Below are 24,145 nucleotides of genomic sequence, written 5' to 3' on the forward strand. Positions count from 1 at the left end.
TTTCTTGGCAATCAAGTATACAAGAGTTAAATTCAACATTATTGAAATTGACATGTTACATTTTATAGACATTTAATAAAATATTAAATTTCAGTCTTGCAGGGGTTTTTCTTTCAAATTTGGGGGCCCAAAATTTATTTTTCAGGTCCCAAACAGAGGCCCATGAAAAGATGGGATGGTCTGGCCCACTCTAGCTCCCCAGTTTAGGGAGATGGCTGATCCCTAGGGAAATGGGGAGAAAGGGAAACTGAGGGTTAAAGCCAGTGGTATGAGGTCCATGTTCCCAGCTTGGCAGTCTTCTGATGTCCTCATTGATTTTACAGTGATGTTACTATTTCCTTCAGATCTCCTTGTCCTGCCCAAGAGTGTTTAAGTGCAGACCCTAAAAGACAATTTGCAAGTATTTTTTATACATTTAAAAAACATTTCTTTTTTGTGTTGGATGTTTTCAATATCTTCTTACCCAGTTCTGTATTGAAGTAGTAATCCTCAGTTTTAGAAATTTCTAGGAATTTAGAAAAAGAACAAATGTATTGGTCAAGGTGGAATGTGATTTAGATCTTATCAGTTCTTAAGTTTACATAGTAATTTCTCTGTGCCTGGCACTGTTTTAAGCATTTTACAGATATTAAGACATTAATCCTCACAAAAGCTCTATGATGTAGGCTTTATTGACCCCATTTTACAGATGAGAAACTAAATCACAAAGATAGAAAATGACTTGTCCATCATCACACAGCTAGTAAGGGGCAGGGCTCGGTTTTGAAACCTAAGCAGTCTGGTTTTAGAGCAGGAGTTTGTGATTATTGCCCCAGGCTCTATGCTCCCCCTGTTACTAGCTTTCGGGTGGCCACTAGATCACATTATTTTGTAGGTACTGTCTTGTGCAAGAAGCACACTGAATTATTATTTTTAATTCACAGTCTAGTGTCTCATCCCCTGGCCCCCCAACAAGAGTGTTCAGTCCTCCATGATCAATCCCTGTTCATGCTTTAGTTCTCAGAGCCTAGACACCGCCTGACACAGAGCAGACCTTCAGTAATATATCTGCTGTGTTCAGTTAAACATGGCCAGGGTGTGGCTGCCCCCTACAGGCTGCATGATACACGTAAGTTTTAAAAATTCTCAGACCACATTTTCTAAATTAGTTTTAGAAAGTTAAACAGCTGAATTAAATTGATGTTTTCTTTCTGGGTCCAGGGAAGTTTTTAAGTTTCTCCTTGTAAATTTAGGTTGACATTCAGCAGTTGCTGCTCCACTTGGATGGAATCAGACTTAAGGCTTTTGTTTGTTTGTTTGTTTGTTAGATCACATTTTCTTTATTTAAAGCATAGCCAATGCATATTTTGGACTCCAGGTGCTTACAGTTCCAGTGATAAAACATTCTTCATGTAAAGAGATACACAAAATATATGGTTGGTTGGGAAGGAGTCAGGACACTTGTTCTTGGTAGGTTCATGTGGTTAATATGTGTATGTGAACCTTAAACCAAAATAATCTCAACTGTTACTGTTGCCAAAGTTACTGTTCTGATCATTGGATTATTATCTCTTAAGATAATCAGTCAATCTGTCCAGTTTTTAACCAGTGAAGTTTTTCTCAAGGCACTTTATGGCCCATTAGCAGCAACTCCTCCCCACTCCTAAAACTCTTCCCTACACCAAAGGTACCATCTCTAACCATTCAATAGCATCTTGCACTCATGCATTTATTCAACATTCATTAGTGCCTGCTAGGTTTGCTGTTCCAATCACAAGGTCAATAGGACTTGGACCCCGCCATCACGACAACTAAGACTTACCTATAGTTTCATACATTGTTTTTATTTAAGTAATACCATTCTCCTTTGACAGAAGAGGACACTGAGGAAGTTAGGTACTGTAACTTATCCCATGTCACACAGCTTGTATTACTGGCCTTTTAGCTCAGGATTAGAGGATTATAATGATGCCACGTTCCTTTTCGCAGACACTGCTGGCTTGTCTGTTGGCCCAATAGCCGTTTCCTATTCACATGCGCATATGCACTCATGCATGCACACGCACACATGCTTAGCACATGTCTTCCTCGTTAACGAGCCCAAGTTCATTCTGGGGCCAAGTGACCAGGTGCTCTAGAGGAAACTAGCGCTTCTCCAGCCTAAGAGGGTAGATCTATTTATGTCCAGAATTTTTTTTTTTTTTTTTTTTTTTTTTGGCGGCTGGCCAGTATAGGGATTCGAACCTTGACCTTAGGGCTCTGAACCCTTGACCCTGGTGTTATAACACCACACTCTAATGAAGTGAGCCAACCAGCAGCCTTCCCAGATTTTTATTCTCAAAAATGTTAAACATTAGAAAAGTTGAAAAAAATAATACAATGATCAGCCATAACTACAATCTAGATTCAATAACATTTGTTAGCATTTTTTCTTATTTACTTTAATCTTTGTGTGTATGTAGATAGGTGGGGTTTTTTACTAAACTATTCGAAAATATGTTGCAGATATCATGGTATTTTAATCCTAAATACTTCAGCGTGCATCTTCTACATACAGTCGGCCCGCTATATCCCTGGGTTCTGCATCCATGAATTCAACCTACTGCAAGTGGCAAATATTCTTTAAAAAAATTGTGTCTGTACTGAACATGTACAGACTTTTTTTTCTTTTCATTATTCCCTAAACAGTACAGTATAAGAACTATTCACATAGCATTTACATTGCATTAGGTACTGTAAGTAATCTAGAGATGATTTGAAGTACACGGGAGGATGTATGTAGGTTATATGCAAATAATAGCCATTTTATATCAGGGATTTGAGGATCCATTGATTTTGGTATCTGAGGGATGACTGTATAAGAATGGTCTTTCACATAGCTGTAATACTCCTAGTACAGAAAATTTTAAATAATTCCTTAATATTAATTATCCAGTTCATGTTCAAATTTCTCCATTTGTTCCTAAATTACATTTTATGCTATTCTTTGAACCAAGGTTCAGTCAAGGTTCATACATTGCATTTGGTTGTTAGGGCTTTTAAAAATATATTTTAGGGCTGGCTGGGTGGCTCAGTTGGTAAGAGCCTGGTATTGTAACACCAAGGTCAAGTGTTAGGATCCCTGTACTGGCCAGCTGCCGAAAAAAGAAAAAATAATCCCTTAATTTTTAAAAATCCAGAACAGTCCAATTCACTTTTTTTATAATGACATTGACTTTTTGAAGTTACCTGGCTAGTTGTCTTGTAGAATGTACTTTTCGGTTTGTCTAATTATTCATTCATAGTAACACTTAACTATTTTCTCTATGTATTTATTTTTAGAAGTAAATCTCAGTTTGTTTAAGCCAAATTTGGCAATTCTATTTCCTTTGCCAGTGACTAGATTAAGAATGAGCATGTGATATAATTCTGAAAAGACTAAAGGGGTCTTCTTGAAGAAAGAACTCAAGGAAGTTCTATTAGTTGTCTATTATTGTGTAACAACTTTACCACAAACTTGGCAGCTTAAAATAACACACATTTTTTATCTTAGTTTCTGGGGGCTAGGAGTCCAGCAACCTCTCAGCTGGGTTCTCTGCTCAAGGGTCCCACAGAGATGGAATCAAAGTGTCATCCAGGGCTGCAGTCTCATCTGAGGCTTGACCAGGGAAGGGTTCGCTTCCAGTCTCCCAGAGCTGTGGGCAGCATTCAGCTCCTTGCAGGCTGAGGGTCTCAGTTTCTTGCTGGCTGGTCACCAGAAGCCACACCCAGTTCCTTGATACATGGCTCTCTCCAGTGGTAGCTCATGACATGAAGTGCATCATCAAAGCCATCATAGGAGAGAGTCTCCCAGCAAGAAGGCTGTGACAATTCTATGCAAAGTGAGCTCATGATTGGAATCGTGTATGTCCTGTCGTCTTTGCCACACTCTGGGTTAGAAGTAAGTTACAGGTCTCGCCACTCTAGAGGAGGGCATCACACAAGGGATGAACACCAGGAGCTGGGGATCATGAGGTCTCCCTAGAGCCTGTCCTCCATGGGAGTAATGGGTTCTCTCTTGAGCTTTGGCTGCAGACATCTCGCACCCATGAGAGGACAAGCCAGAGGGCAAAAGCCTCCCCAGTGAAGATGACAGAGTGGAAGGATGGAAAGAAGCCAGGTCTTTGATAATGGGACTGAGCCACCTTATCTTTGTACTTCTAATTATGTGACAGGATACATCTTTATTGTTTAAACCATTTTGAATTGAGTCTTCTGTATTTTCAACCTAAAGCATTCTCTATTATATCCTCTTAGTGTAGATGAGAAAATCATAAATAACTAATGAACCCAAGGTAGAATGCTAACAGATGCAAGGAGAGACACAGTGCTTCTGTGTCCAGAGGAGGAGCAGTTCACTTCCAGCTGGAGAATCAGAAGAGGCTTCAGGACGAAGGCCATTTGAAGAATAGATAAGTCTGGACCAGGCGAGACAGGAGAAAGGACAGACAAGGGGAGAAGGCAGAGGAAGACAGAAAAGTGTCAGATATGTGATAGGCAGTAGTGGAGGTCAAAGGGGAAAACTGGGTTGGGTCCAGAGTTCTAAGACAAAAACCAAGGAGTTAAACTATCTGCTAAGCAAGGAGGAGTCATGTAAGAATTTTGAGTGAGAGTTGGGATCAAGAGAGGAGGATCCCTACTTCTGAGAGGAGAGATACTTTCCCTCATCTAGCAGACAAGAGGCTATGGCACCATCATTTGGAAAGAAAAAGGAAGTGTGTTAAAAATATTTATCTGGCAATCTAGATGAAATAGTTGCTTTCTTAGGGAAATAAATTCTAAATTTGGTTGGTACAAGAAGAATTAGTAAACATAAGTAGACTAATATCACTAAAGAAATTGTGTCAAACTGATGCAAAGTACATCAGGACTGTCTTGTCTTAAAAGTAAGTTCTAGGAGCTGGCCCATTAGCTCAATTGGTTAGAGCACGGTGCTGATAACATCAAGGTTCAGAATTCTATCCCTGCACTGGCCAGCCACCAGAAAATAAAAAAGTAAGTTCTGAAAAATCTTCAAGGAACAGACATGCAAGAACACATGATAAACTAGAATCTCATGTGAAGTTAGTTAGATGCAGAGTTTGTCTAATGAATGAAAGGGTAGCTCATATTTATAAACCCAGGGGATGTAATTCACTGCATTATGTTGGTGTTATTTCTGGGGATGGGAGTGGGATGTGGATGGGGCAAAAGGGTTTTCACTTTTTATTATATGTAATCTGGGTGATGGGATTACCCTGAGTGATGGAATTACTAGTGCTTTTAAAAAAATAATAGCTTTATTGAGATATAATTCACACACCGTACAATGTATCCATTTAGGGTGTACAACTGAATGGTTTTTAGTTTAGTCATGGAGTTGTGTAATATGTCGTAATCAAATTTAGAGCATTTCTATCACCCCCAAAAGAAACTCTGTGCCCATTAGCATCACTCCCCATTTCCTCTCAATCCCCTCAGCCCCTGGCAGCCACTGATCTGCTTTCTGTCTGTATGAATTTGCCTATTCTGGACATCCCCTGTAAATGAGATCATGCGATATGTGTCCTTTTGTGTCCGGCTTCTTTCACTCAGCATAATGCTTTCAAGGGTCATCCATTGTAGAACACATGTTAGCACTTCATTCCTTTTTATTGCCAAATAATATTCCATTACATGGATATTCCAGATTTTATCATTAATCAGTTGATGGGTATTAGGATTGTTTCCACTTTCTAGCTTTTATGAATAATGCTGCTATGAACGGTTGTGCATAGTTTTTTGTGTGGACCTACGTTTTAATTTCTTTCGGTTATATACCTAGGCGTGAAATTGCTGGGTCATGTAGTAACTCTGTGTTTAACATTTTGAGGAACTACCAGATTGTTTTCCAAAGCAGCTGCACCAGTACTTTTTAGTTTCTTTATACTGCTCAAATGTTTACATTTTTCTAAAATAAAATATATACTATTTCTACAACCAATCTCTTTTTTAAAAGTATTTTTTGGTGGTGTCAAAGCTCCAGAATGGTTAAGGAAGGTAAAGACCAAAAAGAATCTTGGATTAGACAACTACAGTTATGCACCACACAACGTTTTAGTCAACAACAGACCACCACAAGATAGTAATAGTGTATTTTTACTGTAGCATTTCTACATTTAGATGTGTTAGGTACACAAATGCTTACCATTGTATTGCAATGGCCTACAGTATTCAGTACAGTAACATGCTGTATAGTTTGTAGCCTAGGAGCAATAGGCTGGACCATAGAGCCTAGGTGTGCAGTAGGCTGTACCATCTAGGTTTATGTAAGTGCCCTCTGTGATGATCGCACAATGACAAAATCACCTAAAGACACATTTCTCAGAATGTATTCTTGTTGTTAAGCAATGCACAACAGTAATCTAAAAATCCCAGGTTGATGCTGAGAAATGAGTATCATCTGTAACACACTTATATCTCCCAGGCCAGTGTTTCTGAGAGTCAATTCTGCTGCACACGGTGACTTTAGTGGGTACAGGAGGAATATTTTTTTAAATTATTTTCTAATTATTTTGATGCAACTAGAAAAAACAAGTAACACATCAAACCCATGATTCCACAGCTATAATTTCTTGCAATGGTGCTTTTAAAAGTGGGTCAGTTTAAAGAAAAAAAATGTTATAAATAATAATGCAAGTGTTAGATATGACCAAACTATCATGAAGCTGGTGCGCAAATGCTAAGTTTGAGAAACATTGCCCTGGGATAACATTTTAATAAAGGAATCTTGAAGCTCACAAAGTCTTTAAGACCCAAAGGAATAACCCCCTCAGGGCAGATGGACTCCTGCCTCCCCCAGCCCACACCCCACAGGGACTGCTCACGCCCCTCCTCTTGTAGAGCCAACGGGGACCCATCTTCACAGGTTATCATGTTCCCATGAAAGCAGATTGCAGTGCATTGAGTGGCCCTCCAAAGTCACTGAAGCTTAATCCCCACTATAACTATTAAGGGTGGGAAATCCTATTACAGTTATTGAAATGTGAGGCCTTAAAGAGGTGATTAGATTAGGACCATGCCCTACTGAATGGATTAATAATGATTCTGGATTAATAATGGTTCATGGGCATGGTTCTGAGGGCTTTCAAAGAAGAGCACATGAGAGTCTCTCTCTGCTCCACCATTCTACCACATGACACCCCTGCATCACTGTCACCACCAAGGCCCTCACCAGATATGTTCCCTGGACTCTGGACTTCCTAGCCTCCAAAACTGTAAGCAAGAAATTTTGTTTTCTTCTAACTTCCCAGTTCCAGGTATTTTGTTATAAGCAACAGAAAAGGACTAATACACGGATTTAACTTCCTTTGCTTTATTTAGTTGCATAGATTTTGGGGGGGGCATCTGTTTCCAAAAGAAACAGTCAAGAGGTGATTTTTAAAATGTCAAATTACAGAGTGCAGCCTTTTAGCACCAAGGTCAAAGGTTTAGATCCCCGTATTTATTTGGGCCAGCCCCCAAATAAATAAATAAATAAATAAAATTACATATGACGGTACTTCAAAAAGTTTGTGGAAAAATAGAATTAAAGGATCAAACAAATCCTTTCATGAATTTTCTGAAGTCCTGTTGTATTTATTGAGTGTCTACTGAATTGCAAAGCACTGTGCTAGGCACTATGGGGTGGGTTTTTATAAAAGTATAAGACAATTCCAACCCTTCAGGAACTGAGTCTAGTAAATGAGAAACATCATGACCACATTACAATTCAAATACAGAATAGCTGTTCTGGGATAAGAGTCAGGTAAGTCAGGTTGTCATCTGAGCCCAGCACTTCTGCCTGATGAGCTGTGTGATGTGGGGCGGGTTACCTACCTGCTCTGAGAATCATTTTCTCTCGGTTATACTATGGATGACAATAACACCTACCTCCTAAGTGTTTGCAAGAATTAAATTAAATTAAAGAATATACATGTAGCAAATATTGTTGACAGTCTGCTCCATAGCGCCTTGGCCACCTCCAAGTTCACCTGCAGCAGTGGTGGGGAGTTTCCACAGGTAACAGTTTCCCCCCTCAAGCGCTTTTGTCTTTCTGATTCCCTGGGGTTGTTTTCTTGGCCATCCTAGGCTTGTACAGCCTGGAACAGAACAACCTAGAAGTATGAGGAGTTAAGGCCTCCAGGGACACCCTCAAGCAGCAGAATACAAGGATCCATGGAGAAGTACCCCAGCCTCCTTGTCCTCAGAGGGAACAATTCTGGGGTGTATTGCTTGTGTTTTCTCAGAAGTTCCCTGGCATGCCTGAGCCCAGGTGCCCACAGCTGGGACCTGTTCATTAATGCAAACTTGATTGGAGTTTCTCTTTCCTGCCTGACCTCGCCCCACACCCTCACTTGTGCTGCCTGAGACCACGTTCCAAATAAGCCACCATCTCATAAGCCCTTGATTCGGGGTGTGCCATCGGGGGAACCCAAACTAAGTCAAGAAGCTGCTTCCTATTCAGTGCTCAGTAAACATCCCCTACCCTAGCAAGAAAGTAAAAACGAGCTTTAGCAACAGAAGGCATGTCACAATGATACGACAGAATCAGTTGCTACAGGACCAGCACAGGCAATAAGTACTACAGGAACCAAGAGGAAAAATCCATTCTGACTCATTAAGCAAATGGCGCTATCCATATAAAGCCTTGGGTTCTAAAGCAAGGGAGGACTTCAGCTCTCGGTTAACTTGCAAATTGGGATATCACACAGATGAAGTCTAAATGACTACAAAGATATGGACCTAGTACCCGAAAAAGGATCCTCTGACCAAAAGCTGGAGTGGCCTCCCGGTCGACATTCCCCCAAAACCATCAGGGTAAACCACCCCATAAATGTTCTAGGCTTTCTAGAAGCTTATTTGGCAACGTTCAGGAAGAAGTCAGAGCAGGTGTGTTATCCCAAAACTCCCCTCCGGAGGCCCCTTGAGGAGGAATTTATGAGATGCTGCAACTCCAGTCCCTTCCTTGGCAGTTATTGGCTTTTTGATGAATGTGAGAGCAATTTTTCTGTCAACAGCCTCTCATTAGGGGCCTGGTGATGTTCTTTCTGGCCATTATTTTGTTCACTATCAAGCCTGGTCACCGTGAGGAGAAGAGGCTCCACTTAGAAACCATCCATCTTTGCAACAAAGGCTCGGATAATCCCCCTTCAATTCCCCTCCTGCTCTGACAGCTGCCCCAGGGCACGCACCGAGAATTCAGACAAACGACCAGGCTCTGACAATCGCTCATCTTCTGGCATGCCTCTCCATTCCTTTAAAGACCTACTTCAGGTTTGATTCTCTCTGTTTCTTTTTAAAAGGAATTATGGGGAACTCATTGGTGAAATAATCACTAGGACTTACTTTTTAGAGATGGCAGATTCTTACAACGAATGAATGACAAGCCTGTCTTGGAAAGTCTAGAGTTAGCAGGTGTCGGGAGAAGGTGTTCAGTTTCCTTAATAGGCTGTTTATTTCAGCCCTCAAATGCACTGTCTTAAAACAATTATGGTACAGGAAGGCATGTAGAGGCGATTCCTGAAGTTTCTGCCATTCTTTAGCATTAATATTAGCTTTAATATGCTCTCCTCCGCCTTCCCTACCAACAGACACATCAATCTAACCTAGAATGGTACATTTTAAAAGACGTTTTTTTATTATGAACAATTTCAAACATATGGAAAAGCTGAGAGAACATGTAATAAACTACCATGTACTCATTGCCAGCTTTAACAATTATCAATTCCTGGCCAATCCTGGTTCATTTGCCCCCACTGCCCACTCCTCCCCACACCCAAGACTAGTTTGAAGTGAATCCCAGACCACATTTTTATTTTCTTTTTGTAAGAGGGTACTAACGCTTGACCACTCCTTAAGTCTAACTCAACAGTAGGTAAGCCTCTCCCAGAACACAATCCCCTTGTTTAGGCCATTGGACATCTAAATAATGTCATTGTTTCAGGAGCAATTTTGGCCAAGCCTCTGGAGAACTCCCTCTGCCAGGGACCCAATTAAGTTTTGTTTTATAACTCAGTGAGTGAAAGATCAAAGAGCCTTAAAATGTAAGTCAAAGAGTTTTTGGCAAAGTTTATTTTCTACTCAAGAAACATTAGGTAGTGATCATAGATTATCCACTGTTTTCTCAGCCCTATGGTGGTGAGGTCTATCCACGGATCCAGTCTAATCATGGCTTCTCTTCCTCAAGGGACATTGTCTCTCTTTTATACCCAAGATTCACACCAATAACATCCAATTAGAACTTAGCCTATGCCAGTCGGGGTACTGAGAGGTAAGCTGCCTTATCATCAACCAGATATGATAACAGGAGTCCCCATTGGGTGAATATCAATGCTAGGGGCAATTTTGGAATCTTGTGGGAGCAATTTTTATGATCAAATAGAATAAGAGGCACTATAGGCATTTAGGGGTCAAGGGCCAGGAATATCAGATGTCTCTTAAAGTCTGAGACGGTTCTGCAAACCAAAGTGTCCCACATTCCACAGGACTGCACATTTAGGTAGGTGAAAAACCTGCTTACAATTATCTAAGCCTAGAAAGTAACTCCGTTTTGCAAATAAACACAATATATATTTGCACTCTTAACTGTACACAAAATGTTCCAGGAATTCAACTGTGTACCTTGAAAAAAGGTTGTTCTTTTTGTTGTTTTCAGAGCTGTACCAAGAGTTGTTCACCATTTGAAAAATCATGTCCCCACTAAAAGCAATGCTGCTTATGGCATTTGAGTCACCTAAAACCGCTAACCAGTTTGCATTTGTAGTCACATCCACAGTGATCCTACATATAGGTACAAGCATCCAACTATTTCATTTGTCTTCTAGCATAGTCATGTGCAATCACTGACATATTGGAACACTTTTTTATTGAAAAATAATTGATTATACATATCTGTACAGCATTGAATATCAATAACCTGTGTGCAATATGCGATGCTCAAATCAGGATAATTTGTATATTCAACATTACACAATGTAATCATTTTTAGGGAACACATTATTTTATTATGTATTATACAGTATTATATGGTACTTTGCTTTATTTCTCCTTTGTAGTACACTTAGGGCATTCTCTTAGGTCAGGTTCCCTGGGAAGTAGACTCGTGAGCCCAAGATTTGTGTGCCAAAACTTTGATGAAGAGTACTCTTGGAGTCAGTACTCTCAGGGGGGTGAGGGAAGCAAGAGTGGGCAGAGGAAGATGTTGCATGGTGACTCAGCCACAACAAAGGCCTCAGCCAATCCTGCAGTCTGTGGAGCTGTGGTTGCCCTTAAGAGCTGTCCAGGCATTTGGAGGTGATTCCTGAAGTTTCTGCCATTCTTTAGCACAGATATCAGCTTTAATACACCCTCCTCCACCTTCCCTACCCACAGAATTAAGAAAACAATAGTGTAATACATTTAAAATTGCAAAAGAATGTGATTTCCAGCCTTTAATAGAACATGAGAATAGAACAAGGACATTTCCAGGCATGCAAGTTCTAAAGACAGTTACCTCCCAATGTACCTTTTTCAGGAAGCTAGTGGAGGATGTCCCCCAAAACAGAGTAAACCCAAAAGGGGAATGTAGGGGATATGGAAAATGGTATCTAACCCAGCCAGGAAGCAGGGGGAACCTGGAAGGCTGGTGAGGGGAGAGGTAGGAATACATCTGTGCAGAAGGCATGGAGGGCAAACTGTCTGGCTGGATGTTGAGCAGCTTGGGAAGCTGCCATTGCTGTGCCTTTGCCATTGTACAGTCTTTTGAACCTGATGAAATGACTGGAAAACAGTTCCACCAAAACAAAGGCATACACCAAAAAGACAAAGGCGTGGAAGCCAGAAGGCAGAGAATCCATCTTCCCTAGACAACCTCTCTTGCTCCACCGCCTCTCTTCTTAGTCACCTTGTACTCATCCCAGTGTTTGCACAGGTATAACCTCACAGCCCCAAACCTTTCTGACTCTGGAGTGTGATGTCTGTGAAACCCTGCCCATACCCGCTCATCATAGAAGTGCAAGGGACATGCAGCCTCTTGAGGCAAGCCTTGGCTATCAGGGAATGAGAAAAGGTAGATAAGAGCTCCCCACATGGTCTCTCAGGCAGAGAATATGGGGTGCATTCTACTAAGCTCCAGGAAAGCCCCACCAGGATGGAGACCCAGCTGTCCACAGTGGTGACCAACTCAATAACACACCCTTGAGTGACCTTTCCCACCTCCTGTTTCACCCTACTCCTGTCCCTTGGGATCATCTTCCAGAAGAAACTACCCACATGCAAACTTGGGCCCCAGGCTCTGCTTTTGGGGGGAAACATAGGATAAGATACCAACCCAGAAGAGGGGCAAAAGGAATTCTAAGAATGATGGCAAAGAGGAGTCCCAGGGTAGCAGTGGGGCAGGAGGCCCCAGAAGAAGGAGGAAAGAGGCCTCAGCAGGGATGTCTCCAAGAAATAAATCAAAACTCATAGATTTAACATCTGACATGACTGACCTTGTGGAAAGTTGTCCTGAGAGGCTCAAGGAAGGGAATTGGAACAGTAGGAATCCCTGCTGACAAAAGGGCGCAGTGAGAGATGTGCTCCTAGCATGAAACGTGCAACTGTGTAGGAGAGAGATTGGGTAACATGAATCAACACCCATCAAAACAGCCATACCCTGTACCCTAAGGGAGCAACCAGAAATTGGGAAAGGACTTCGTGAAAACTGTGAATCAACATGATGTCTATATTAGCATGAGGGGGGAAAAAAAGGCAGAATTGCTTCGAGTCCAACACAAGTGTGGTAATTCCAGGACATCCACAGCAAGGGGCACCATGAAGCCATTGAAAGTGATGTGCTTAGTACAAAATGGTCTCCTGCGTTGTCCAGAGAAGTGACATTAGTGGAAAACTGGTGAGATCTGAGTTAAATCTGCAGTAGTTTCGTTCATAGCACCATACCAGTTAATTTCTTGATTTTGATAAATACAGTGGCACGAGATATTGACATGAGGGGCAGCCAGATGGAGGAGATAAGGGAACTTTCCATATGATCTGTGCAACCCCTCTGTTAACCTGGAATTATTTCAAAATAAAAAGTTATTTTTTAAAAAGTGGTATGTATCTGTATTAGTCAGGATTCTCCAGAGAAACAAAACCAATAGGATGTATGAAGGGTACCTCAAAGCACACACAGGGGTACACATACACACAAGGGTACTTCATTTTTTTTAAATTTTTTTTTTAAATTTTTTTATTTTATTTTTTTTTTTTTTGTCTTTTTCGTGACGGGCACTCAGCCAGTGAGTGCACCGGCCATTCCTATATAGGATCCGAACCCGCGGCGGGAGCGTCGCCGCGCTGCTAGCGCAGCACGCTACCGAGTGCGCCACGGCTCGGCCCTCACACAAGGGTACTTCAAAAAGATAATGGAAAAATTGAATTGAAAGATAATACAAATCTTTACATGAACTTTTTGAAGTACCCTCATATATATCATCTATCTATCTATCTGTCTGTCTGTCTATCTATCTATCTATCTATCTATCTATCTATCATCTATCTATCTATCTATCATCTATCTATCATCTATCTATCTATCTATCTATCTATCTATCTATCTATCTATCTATCTATCTATCTATCTATCCATCTAGAGAGAGAGATTTATTATACGGTTTTGGCTCATGGGATTATGGAAGCTGAGAAGTCCCATGATTGGCCACCTGCAAGCTGGAGACCCAGAAAAGCCGATGGTGTAGTTTAAAGGCCTGAGAGCCAGAGAACTGATGTATAGACTCTAGTCCAGGCCTGAAGCTTTGAGTACCAGGAAGACCGATGCAGAACAAGATTCATGTTCCAGCTCAAATAGGCAGAGAGAGAGAAACGGAGAAAGAGAGAGTGAATCTTTCCTTCTCCCACCTTTTTGTTCTATTTAAGCCCTCAATGGATTGGATAATGCCCACCCACACTGGGAAGGAGAATCCAGTTTACTCTGTCTACTGATTCCAATGCTAATCCTTCCAGAAACACCCTCACAGACACACCCAGAAATCATGTTTAAGCAGCTATCTGGGCATCCTAGGGCCCAGTCAAGTTGACACATAAAATTAACCATCACAGTATCTATGTTTATATACGCACAGCCCAGCCCGGGAAGGATACACACAAAATGGATAATGGCATTTGCCTCTGGAGAGAAAAACTGGGGAGCAGAGGTCAAGTTGAGAGGGAGACTTGCTTTTTACCAAATACCCTTTTACACTGCTCACATAGTACTACATTTAAAAAATTAAAATAATGGTCATGGACACACAGGACATGTTCTCTGGGAGGCAGAGGGAATTTGGCGTGCAGGATATAGACACGGAGTGCCCTCAATGAATAGCTGTGGAAGGCGAGAGGAAGAAACAGGCCTGGGCAGAAGTAGAAGGTCAGATGCGGCCGATCGAGCTCCAGAGTGGAAATGGCCCATCAGAGCTCTCCTGTGTGGGGCCAAAATGGGCAGGCCCTCACACCCCTGCCTCCACAGTCGTGGATGTGGGCTGCGCTGGGAAGGGTGTCTGCCTGATCCCGGGGGCCCCCTGGAGCTGAGGCAATCCCAGAGGGGTGGACAGCAGTTGGGATGACAAGACCTTCCCTGGAGAAGGCATCTGTGTGTCCCTCACAGTAACCAAACACTGCTCGTAATAACACGGAGAAATGATTAGGACATGTTTAGAGAAAAAAAAAATCAGGACACATTATTTTCTATAGCATGCTGACAATTATGCTAAACAAACAAAAATAAAAACAAACAATAAAGACAATTTTTTAAAAAATCTTTACTTTCATATCTTCGTAGAAAAAGAAAATATTCTGAAATGTTAATAGTCATTTTTTCTGAAGTGGGACTCTACATGATTTTCTTCTTCCTTTTACTTTTCTATATTTTCCAAACCTTCTATCACTTTTAAGTAAGCAAAAATCTAAAAAGAACACCCTAGGACCTGCTTCTGTTGTTTCTATCATTAAGCTTTGCCATTGTTTCATAAATTAATTCTGTGCTAATAAAAAACAGAAATATTTGATTATTATAATTAAAATATCTGAATTTTCAAGGTACTACATAAAAAGAAAGTTGGCCGCATAAACCAGTACAATCTCTGCCCTTGAAGACAATCACGTATTCAAAGAAAAAAGCCAGTGGCCCCAGACACTTGTTAAATTATGTCCTGCACTGATGCTTTTTCTCAGTATTTAGTGCAGCAGTTATAAAATCCTCCAGCAGAGGGCGATGATTGTTCATCTCTAGGCAGAAACCTTGGCCGCCTAGCTCTCTGCAGGTTCCTTCCACTGGAAAATCACATTTGCTTTTTAGTCCCGCAAATAAAGGTAAGTCATTCAGCAGGTTATGTAATAAAGTTAGTTTGATGTCATTCAGCTGAGGCGGTGAAGAGGAAGAAGCTTGTATATGTAATTGTTTGCTTTGTATTTTTATTTTTTTGAAATAATAGAGCCAGCCGACCTCACAGTATGCTATAAATATTACTCTCTGATTTTTCACTCCTGGTGTGTCACTAGAGGAAGGATCTAGATCAGGTTTCTCAGCCTCGGCACTGTGGATACTTTGGGTTAATCTTTTGTTGGCGGGGGTCAGGGGGGACTGTCCTGTGCACTGTAAGGTGTTGAGCAGCATCTCTGGCCTCTACCCACTGATGCCAGTAGCACCAGCTGTGACAACAAAAATGTCTCCAGACATAGACAAATGTCACCTGGGTGAGGGAGGCCAAATCACCCACAGTTGAGAACCACTGCCCTAGCTAATTATCTGTCCTGGTTAGTTTATTAGTTAACCATTGTACTGATGGTGCAATTGATGCCAGAAACACACTTTAGTCCTGCCTTGGGCTGTTAATATTAACATTTGTTGAGAGCTTTCAGGCCTTGAGTTAAGAGCTTTGCACATCACTCAGATGCAATCACTTCTGTTCCAGCCCCAAGCTCACCTCAGAGCAGGATTCACACCTTGAGGCTTTCCCCAAAGAGACCCAGCTGTCAGAAAGCTTTAGGGAGAAATGGGTCCATTACTGAAGATGTCCTGAGAACAGAAGAGAACCTTCTTGGTACAATTCTCCCTTGGACATTTCTGTTCCTTCGCTGGCCTCCAGCCTCTGGGCGGGCAGGGAGAACAAACTATCGTCTCTAGTTCCAGCTCCCTGCACACCGCCCACAAGACAACTTATTCCTCCAGAATGTTCTGTCCTAAGAAGCCAATCGAACAAGTTTCTGGCTAACAAAGAAGATTTTTCTACATTTTGTCTGACTGCATTCATCTCATTTTTGTAGGTAAAAATCCTAAGTGATTGTCCCCAAATCTCATAGCTAATGTAAGGAAGCAGGACCCAGACTCCAGAAAGAGGGAGCTGACCTCTGTCAGGGCAGACTTGTGTGTTAGGCACCATGCCAAAGGCTCATGATGCTTTTCTGGGCTGACGAAAATGGTTTAATGTTCATTTCTTTTAAAATCAGAAGAATGCCATCATAAAAATATATTTTAAAATTTTTTTATGGAGGACGGAGCCCACAAAGCAAAGCTTCCTAGGGCCCACCAAAGTCATCCTTTGGCCCCAGTGATGGTACTGTGTTATCTTTTTTGGTGAAGGTATAGCTGATACATGCCCACTTGACACAGGTCCAATGTGTCAATGGGTTAAACATAAAGCTAACCTTAAATATTAGGGGGAAAATGTAAAAGTATAGGTCTGGTCTATTATGGTATCATTATGGTCAGTGGTATCGTTTTCATATATTCATCTCCTCACCCAACAAATATTTCAAGTGGCCTGATATAACTGAAAAAATTATAAAATTTTAATATATATACATTGTTAACTTTTTGGTTTAAACGATGTATTAATTACAAGTCATAATAAATAAAGAATTAAAAAAAAAAAAAAAACCTGCACTCAATCCTTGAGTCACCATGATCTGATTAGCTACTTTTCCAGCACTGGATCAGATGGGGGGACCCTGAGGGCATCCAGCTCCTTCACTCATTTCACTGTGTCCTCTCTGTACCACCTAGAGGTAAGATGACATCTCAGTCAGCTCAGGCTGCCACAACAAAATACTACAGCCTGGGTAGCTTAACAAACAGACATTTATTTTCTTACAGTTCTGGAGGTTGAAAGTCCCACATCAAGCTCTGTTTCTGGTGAGGGCTCTCTTCCTGGCTTGCAGAAGGCCTCCTTCTCCCTGTGTCCTCGCATGGTAGAGACACCTGTGGTGTCTCTTCCTTTTCTCCCATGCACACGAGCTCTATTGGATCAGGGTTCCACTCTTATGACCTCGTTTAATCTTAGCCACCTCCTTAAAGGCCCCACTTCCAGTACAGTCACACTGGGGGGTAGGGCTTCAACGCTTGAATCTGGGGGACACACAATTCAGTCTATGGCAGATGAGTTGGTGAATGTGCAGCTGCTATAGTTTTAGTATTTAATTGCAAGGCTGGTCTAAACAATCAAGTGGGAAGGGTGTTGTTCTTTGAGTTTTCTTTCCAAAACCTCACCTCTTCTCTGATCTTTCACTCCAATTAATGTAGAATATAATGACGTCATACCCTGATGGCAACCTCTCCTCTTATTGCTGGAATTGGTGAGTAACAGGGGTATTTTCTGTTTGGGGTGAAGCGGATATTTTGGATTTGGTTCAGTTTCTTGATTTGGGTTTGATTTATTCGGTTTGTTTTGTTTCTTACCCTGAGAATAGGAAAAAGAGGGTTCCTGCCTAGGAAGGGGGGCAGACTATGGGAAAGCCATTCAATGAGAACTGACTGTTCTGCTAAGCAGCCTAGCATTTCTCAGTTGTCTCTGTTTGCTGCTGATCTGTATTTCTCCACAGTTGACTCTGACTTTGAATAGTCCATTTTAATGGAGATACAAATAATAGAAATAAGGTTTTTTGAAAACTTAATGACTGGGAGCACAAAACTATACTGCTAATTATACTTGCTTTGGTCTGATCTTAAATTTACATTCTCTGAGCACATACTCCCTCTTGCCTGAGTGCTCCCCATCTGAAGTTAGCAGAAATGATTTCGTGACATTCAGACCTCAGCTATTTCACCTGAGACAGCCTTTTCCTAGTCACCCAGTCTAAAGGCATTTTGTCACTCCATGCCATCGTATTATTTTCATTCTCTTCATAGCACCTGCAACTCTGATGTTCTTCCTTTTATCTTTTATTCTTTTTTTTTTTCCTTTTCCCTTCCTCTCTCTCCCTCTCTTCCTTGTCTATTTTCTCACACTAGAATATAAGTTTCATGAGAACAGGGACCTCATCTGTCTTGTTCATCTCTGTATGCAGGAACACGCCTGGCATAAAGTAGGCACTCAATAATTATTTGTGGAAGGAGGGAAAGAGGGAATGATGTCTCTGTAAGTAGGAGAAGGCTTTTTATCTTGGTTTAGCCATTTTCATCTTTGTATGGAGAGCTCTTTACAATCAGTAAGAGGAATCAAATACAAGGAATCAAGACCAATGAGGAAGAATTCTTAATGATGAAAGAAAAACAGAATGAAGAAACAAAGAAGCAAAGATAAAGCATGGAAATTCAAAAATGTTTCTTGACAAAAATTTCTCCAGTAGCAATTTCATCTGTACATGGCAAAACTTTTCTCATATGTACATATATTTACATATATATGTATATTTACACGTCTTGGAGGATTGCTTTGTTTAATGAAGTTTTAGAATATTGAAACATATTTTACAAGTCTGTTTTCTCCAGCATTCTGAGATGCTCAGTGAGGGGAGAGACAGAAGCAGGTTGTGCTCCAGTCCATGGCTGGGGCTGTATCATCGGTGCACTGCCCAAATGCACCAGGCTCTTTGTGTGTATGTGTGTGTGCGTGTGAGAGAGAGAGAGACATGGACAGAGACAGAGATGGAGAGACAGGCTGACACAGCCTGTTGCTCTAGTGGAGCCCCACATCGTGGCAGGGAACTGCACCTGCACAGAGGAAAGAATGCCACATGCTGGGGACCCTGCCCAGAGGCGGTCAATTCTGTAACATCCTGGTGCTTGCATCCCTAGAGACCAGCAAAATTCCTTAAGGTCGGGGACCAAGATGACAGAAACCAGAGCAAGAAGGTGCATGGCAGAAAGAGATACCAACTGGAGGGGACAAGAAATGGGCAGGGAGTGAACCTGCCTCCTTTCCCTGCAGGGACCAGGGCTTATTCCCAGATGTAAGCGACCTGCTGCAGACTCCAAATTTGGCCCAAGCAGTGGGCAGCAGCAGGAGCAGCCCAGGGGCTGGTGCGAGTGTCCCTTGCCCATGTTGATCAGAAACCAGCAAACAAGGGGACCAGGATGGGAAGAGGAGGGAAGAAGGGAGCCATCTGGGCTGATGGCATCAGCGGGTCTGTGTAGGGCCATGGGGACAGCCATTGTGCACAGAGACAGTGAAGAGTTGGCACCTAGCACTGTCCAGATGCTGAGTTACCTCCATCTACCCTTCAGAGTCCACTAAGCCATCAAGGATCAACTAAAGACAAGCCAGGGGACACTGACCAAAGACACACACACACCAGGAATTCCTGCCAGCCACCCCAAGTTTGCCCCAGGGGCTGTTCCCCCTCGCACTGCAGGAATGCTAAAATTCCACATTGGTGACCACTTTCTACTGCCACCAGCCAGGTCCAGGAAGACCACTGGCCACAGTGAGGAACAGCCCAGTGGGACAAGCAGTGACAGAGGGGTGTTAAACTGACCGCTGACCCAGACTTCACCTGCAACCACCTGGCACTGAAAAAACTGTGGAGCCGAAGGTCCTGTCTTCCTGATAGCAGGAGACAATGTCCTGACAGTGGCAGAGAAAAGGTTTAATGGTAACTAGAGATGAGCGAGAGGAGAGTCTTCCTATGAAGATGGATCAGTCATCTAGGAGGGAGTGATGTTAACAAAGAGAGGTCCTCTGCGGTCCTGTCTCAGGAGAGATGCTGGCAGGTGTGAGACTGGCTTCATGCCAGTGTCACCTGTGCAGCCAGAAGGCCTCACGCTGGGTTTAATGCTCTGCTGTTGAAGTCTTGAATTTCTTAATCATTTTTGTACAAGAGGCCCTGCATGTTTATCTTGCCCTGGGCCCTGCAAGTCATGTAGCTGGTCCTACAGGTATAGCACACATGTGTTTGTGTAGGACCGAGAGTTAAGAAGACAATAAAAATGCTTGATCTCTCAACTTAACGAGGTTGATATCTAATCTAGTCAGCAAAGAATTCCCTCCCTCCCACTAACCCCCACATACACATGTATCCCCAGGCTTACCTACACGACTGGTCACCCCAAACTGAAGTTCAATGATAGCACGTAGGTGGGATCAGGCCATAATTTAGAGATACTGAAGGGTATGTCATTGCATTTTAGGAAAATAATTTGGTACTCAGCTGACGGGCTCATATACATTTCTACCTTGGCTCAGTGAACTCAAGAGAAGAGCCAAACTTCAAAATGAGTTTGAACATTTGGAATTTGAGATCTTGAACAGACACCACTACCAGCACTATCAGAATAAGATTTTGAAAACAAAGCAAAGAGAAAAGGAAGATAAGACTACAAAAAGAGGTGATAAGAATCATCTCCTTGTAGGGTTCTTGTGAGGTTTAAGTGAGATTTCATTAAGCAGAGCATCTGGGACACTGCTTGCATATAGAGATGTATGGAAAGCCCACGTCAGCCTTTCCATGGCTCTCTCATTCCAAGAGTTTCTGTTCAATCTATGGCTGGCCCACCCCAACCTCAACCAGGGCCGTATCCTCAGACTTGCAGAGCTGTGCGTTTCTCCAGTTGTTTCTGATGGATCTTCGACTTGACCGGTGCCATTTTGCACACAATAAGCACAAAATAGCCACCAGCCTTTCCCTTACGAGAAATCTCTGGCTTCTGAGAAATAGAAACTCCTCTACTTCCACATGGTTGCAACCTTCCACCCGATTGCATCCGCCAGCCTTATCTTCCACACCAGCACCAAACCCCTCCCTGACTACGGCAGCCTTCCCTGCAGCCTATATAAGCCCTCCCACCCCCAGGCCTGGGGCTGCTCTCCATTTTGAGAGCATCCTGGCAGATTCTTTACCTTTAGTAAAGTTTGATAGGTACCCGGCGTTTCGGCTCACTTTCTCTCAGTTTCCTACTGAGTTCTCTGTTTTACTGTCAACCCTGTAGGTTTTCAGCCTCCACCCAAAATCCACTTGCCCCTTTTGGCAGCAAAGCTGGTATTCTTTCTGGGCAGCTCCTTGCTAATAAAGTCCCTGCAGGAGCTGGGGAAGAGGGTGGGGATTGCAGCGGGCCAGGCACAAAGTCTGCGGGCTCCTGTGCTCTCTTCTGCAGCACTAGCAACTTTTCATGCATAAGCACTTCTCAATTTGTCTGCCTTTGGCCAATTTCTAGAGCCCCAGAATGGTTGTTTTTGGCAATTTTTTTTTCAGTTTTATACTGATTTTTTTGAGGGGAGGACTTGCTGATCCTTTCAGCTGGAAGTCTGGCTTCTGAAGAGCTTCCTAGTTTTTTAATGCAATGGGCCATGAAATTCCCGGTTTTGCACAGTTTCCAGCACCCCTTTGGTCCTATGCTTATCTTGCATCATTAATTTACATTACTTGCCCGGCCCTGGAAGGCTTTTGAGCTTAGGATCTGTGGTGTACTGGGGTGGCACCTAGACATTGTCCTAAAAGCATAATGGAATTTGTAAAAGCACAAATCCTCCCGTCTGCTTTACTCAAAGGCCTTTGTGTTAGATCCTCTCAGATAGAAAAGCATTGAAGGCAAGGTCCTTGTCTTCAAGGCCTCCAAAATCCTGGAGGGAAATAAGAAACAGAGAAACAAAGCAATAACTCACAATGGAAGGTCTGGAGCGAATGATAGAGGCAGAAATCTTCTCTGCAGGCTGGGGAGGACAGGAAGTGTCCTCAAGCAGAGGACAGATGGGCACTTTAAGCGGCCTGGAAGGTTTCCTTTCAGCTACTCAATACTAGTTAGGAACTTTTACGTAGACACTAGGAATGAAATTGCCTCATATTATGAAATGACTAGAAGAGAGAAGATCAAATGTTCACATCACAAAGAAATGATTAAATTTTGCAATGATGAATATGCTGTTACCCGGATTAGATCATCACACATTGTATACATGTATTGAACTATAACTCTGTACATCATTAATATGTACCACCAATATGTTTTGATCAAAAATTAATTTAAAAAAAGAAATTACTCCAGTTAGATAGAATAAATTGGTGTATCCTAAAAAGGAGTATTTGGGGTACGGAATGTTTGGAATACTAGATGTTGTCTTGCTGTTGGTTGAAGGTGGATAGTGAAAAGCATTATGAATCAAAACCCAGTTCTACTTCTGCAACTACACAGCTGTGTGACTTTGGGTAGATCATCTACCATTTTGAGAAGTCAGTTTCCACATGCATAGAATGAGGAAGGGGGAGGAAAGATGAAAATCATTTTTAGTTCAAATGCTCCATGGTTCTTAGGGAGAAAGAGGTAAACTTTTTCCTTTATACAGCCTCTAGAAGATATGATGATTTTTTATGTAACTACATGTGGTGGAGCTTGGTACCCAGAGTTGCCCAAAGCAACTAATTTCCAGAATGGTTAGGCAGGGTTCCCTAAGTGAAGCCTAGGCCAGAGACTCAAGAGAAAACAAAAAAAAAACCCAAGGCAAAAACAAAACAAAAAAAGAGGACACACAAATCATTAACTACAAAAAATTTCCTAAAGAGGCTAATCACATCTAACACAGATAACATTCGATTGATTAATTTCGGTAAATGATGCTGCTTCTTAAATTTCACCATAAATAAAGATAGTTGCAATCCACAGAATTCATATCCAGACTCCACAAAGAATTTCTACATATAAACTTTAAAAAGACAAATAGCCCAACTTAAAAAAAAGACCATGGAATATAAAGCAAGTGTAACAGAATATTAAGACAAAATTGGACGATGGTTACGTGATGTTTGCTGTAGTCTCTGAAATTTTCTATGTGGTTGAAATATTTCTTAATAAATTTAAATGCCAATAAAAGCAGCACTTTAACATCAAAAAAAGAGAGAGACCACAGGGAGCTTCAACTTCTTGGATTTGACTGTGGTAGTCGGCTTCTCATTCTTTTGAGAACAAAGAAATAAAAGTGGAGGTTTGAGTTAAAAACTGGGAAGCTCTGTTACAGAAACTGGAAATTGTTGATCGCTGAGAAGGGCAGGCTAGAGAGCGAGATCACCTCACTCTTAGCAGAATCCCAGGCCCAAAGAAGGAGCGGCCAGTTAATGGCATTAATATTTATCACAGCCCAAGCAGCAAAACTGCAGGAAATGATTAGCAAGGCCGCAACAGCGGTTATAACCAAAGACGGGAAACTGAACCGGAGGCTTATCTTATAGTGAATTTGAATGCAGAACTGCAGGGGGACATTTCACTGCCACGTGCCTCCAGGGAACCCTCAGTCCCTCAATAGATGGTCCTCAGAAGTCATCGGAGGAGTTAGGAGCGCTCTCCTTTTATACCCTCTCCTTGTGGAAAGTGGACAAGGAATTCGGCTGGGACAGTGAGCATTTTTGTCTGCACTCCTAGAACATTTGTGGTTGGTGTCCTTTCTGAAATGGGGTTAAAGCATTTTACAGAAGAAGGACTAAGGTACAAAGCGTCTGACGGATTCCTGTGCCGGGAACAGAAGGGGCACGACCCAGCGGCCAGCGTGGCCTGTGGTTTGGGGCTTACTCTGGCGAGGCCGAGGCTATCAGGCACCCAGGACACCCAGGGCGGGGACTGCCACGTGCCACAGCCACAGGCAAGACTGTCATTACTTGCTGCCTGTACGACTGCTGTGTCTATGAATGCCCTGTCACTTAGGGGAGGACAGTGTCAGATGCACAGGGCAGAACCCATAGCACTAAAGGACTTTGAGGAGGAGAGACAAAATGCTACAAGCCTGCATGTTCTCCTCATCCAGGTCTGTGCTTTTCGCCAGTGACAAGGTTGCTGAAGCCAGCCACTCGGAAGCTCAATTGGGACCTCCCTGTCGCAGTTGGAATGCTTTTCAGAGTTTCCATTGCACCATTTTCTATCCTTTCCCACCCCTCCCCGCCCTGTGGCATTGTTTCCTGATCAAATACAGGGAATTCATCAACTTGAGGCAGC

This window comes from Cynocephalus volans, chromosome 6, assembly GCF_027409185.1.
Source record: "Cynocephalus volans isolate mCynVol1 chromosome 6, mCynVol1.pri, whole genome shotgun sequence".
Classification (NCBI taxonomy): Eukaryota; Metazoa; Chordata; class Mammalia; order Dermoptera; family Cynocephalidae; genus Cynocephalus; species Cynocephalus volans.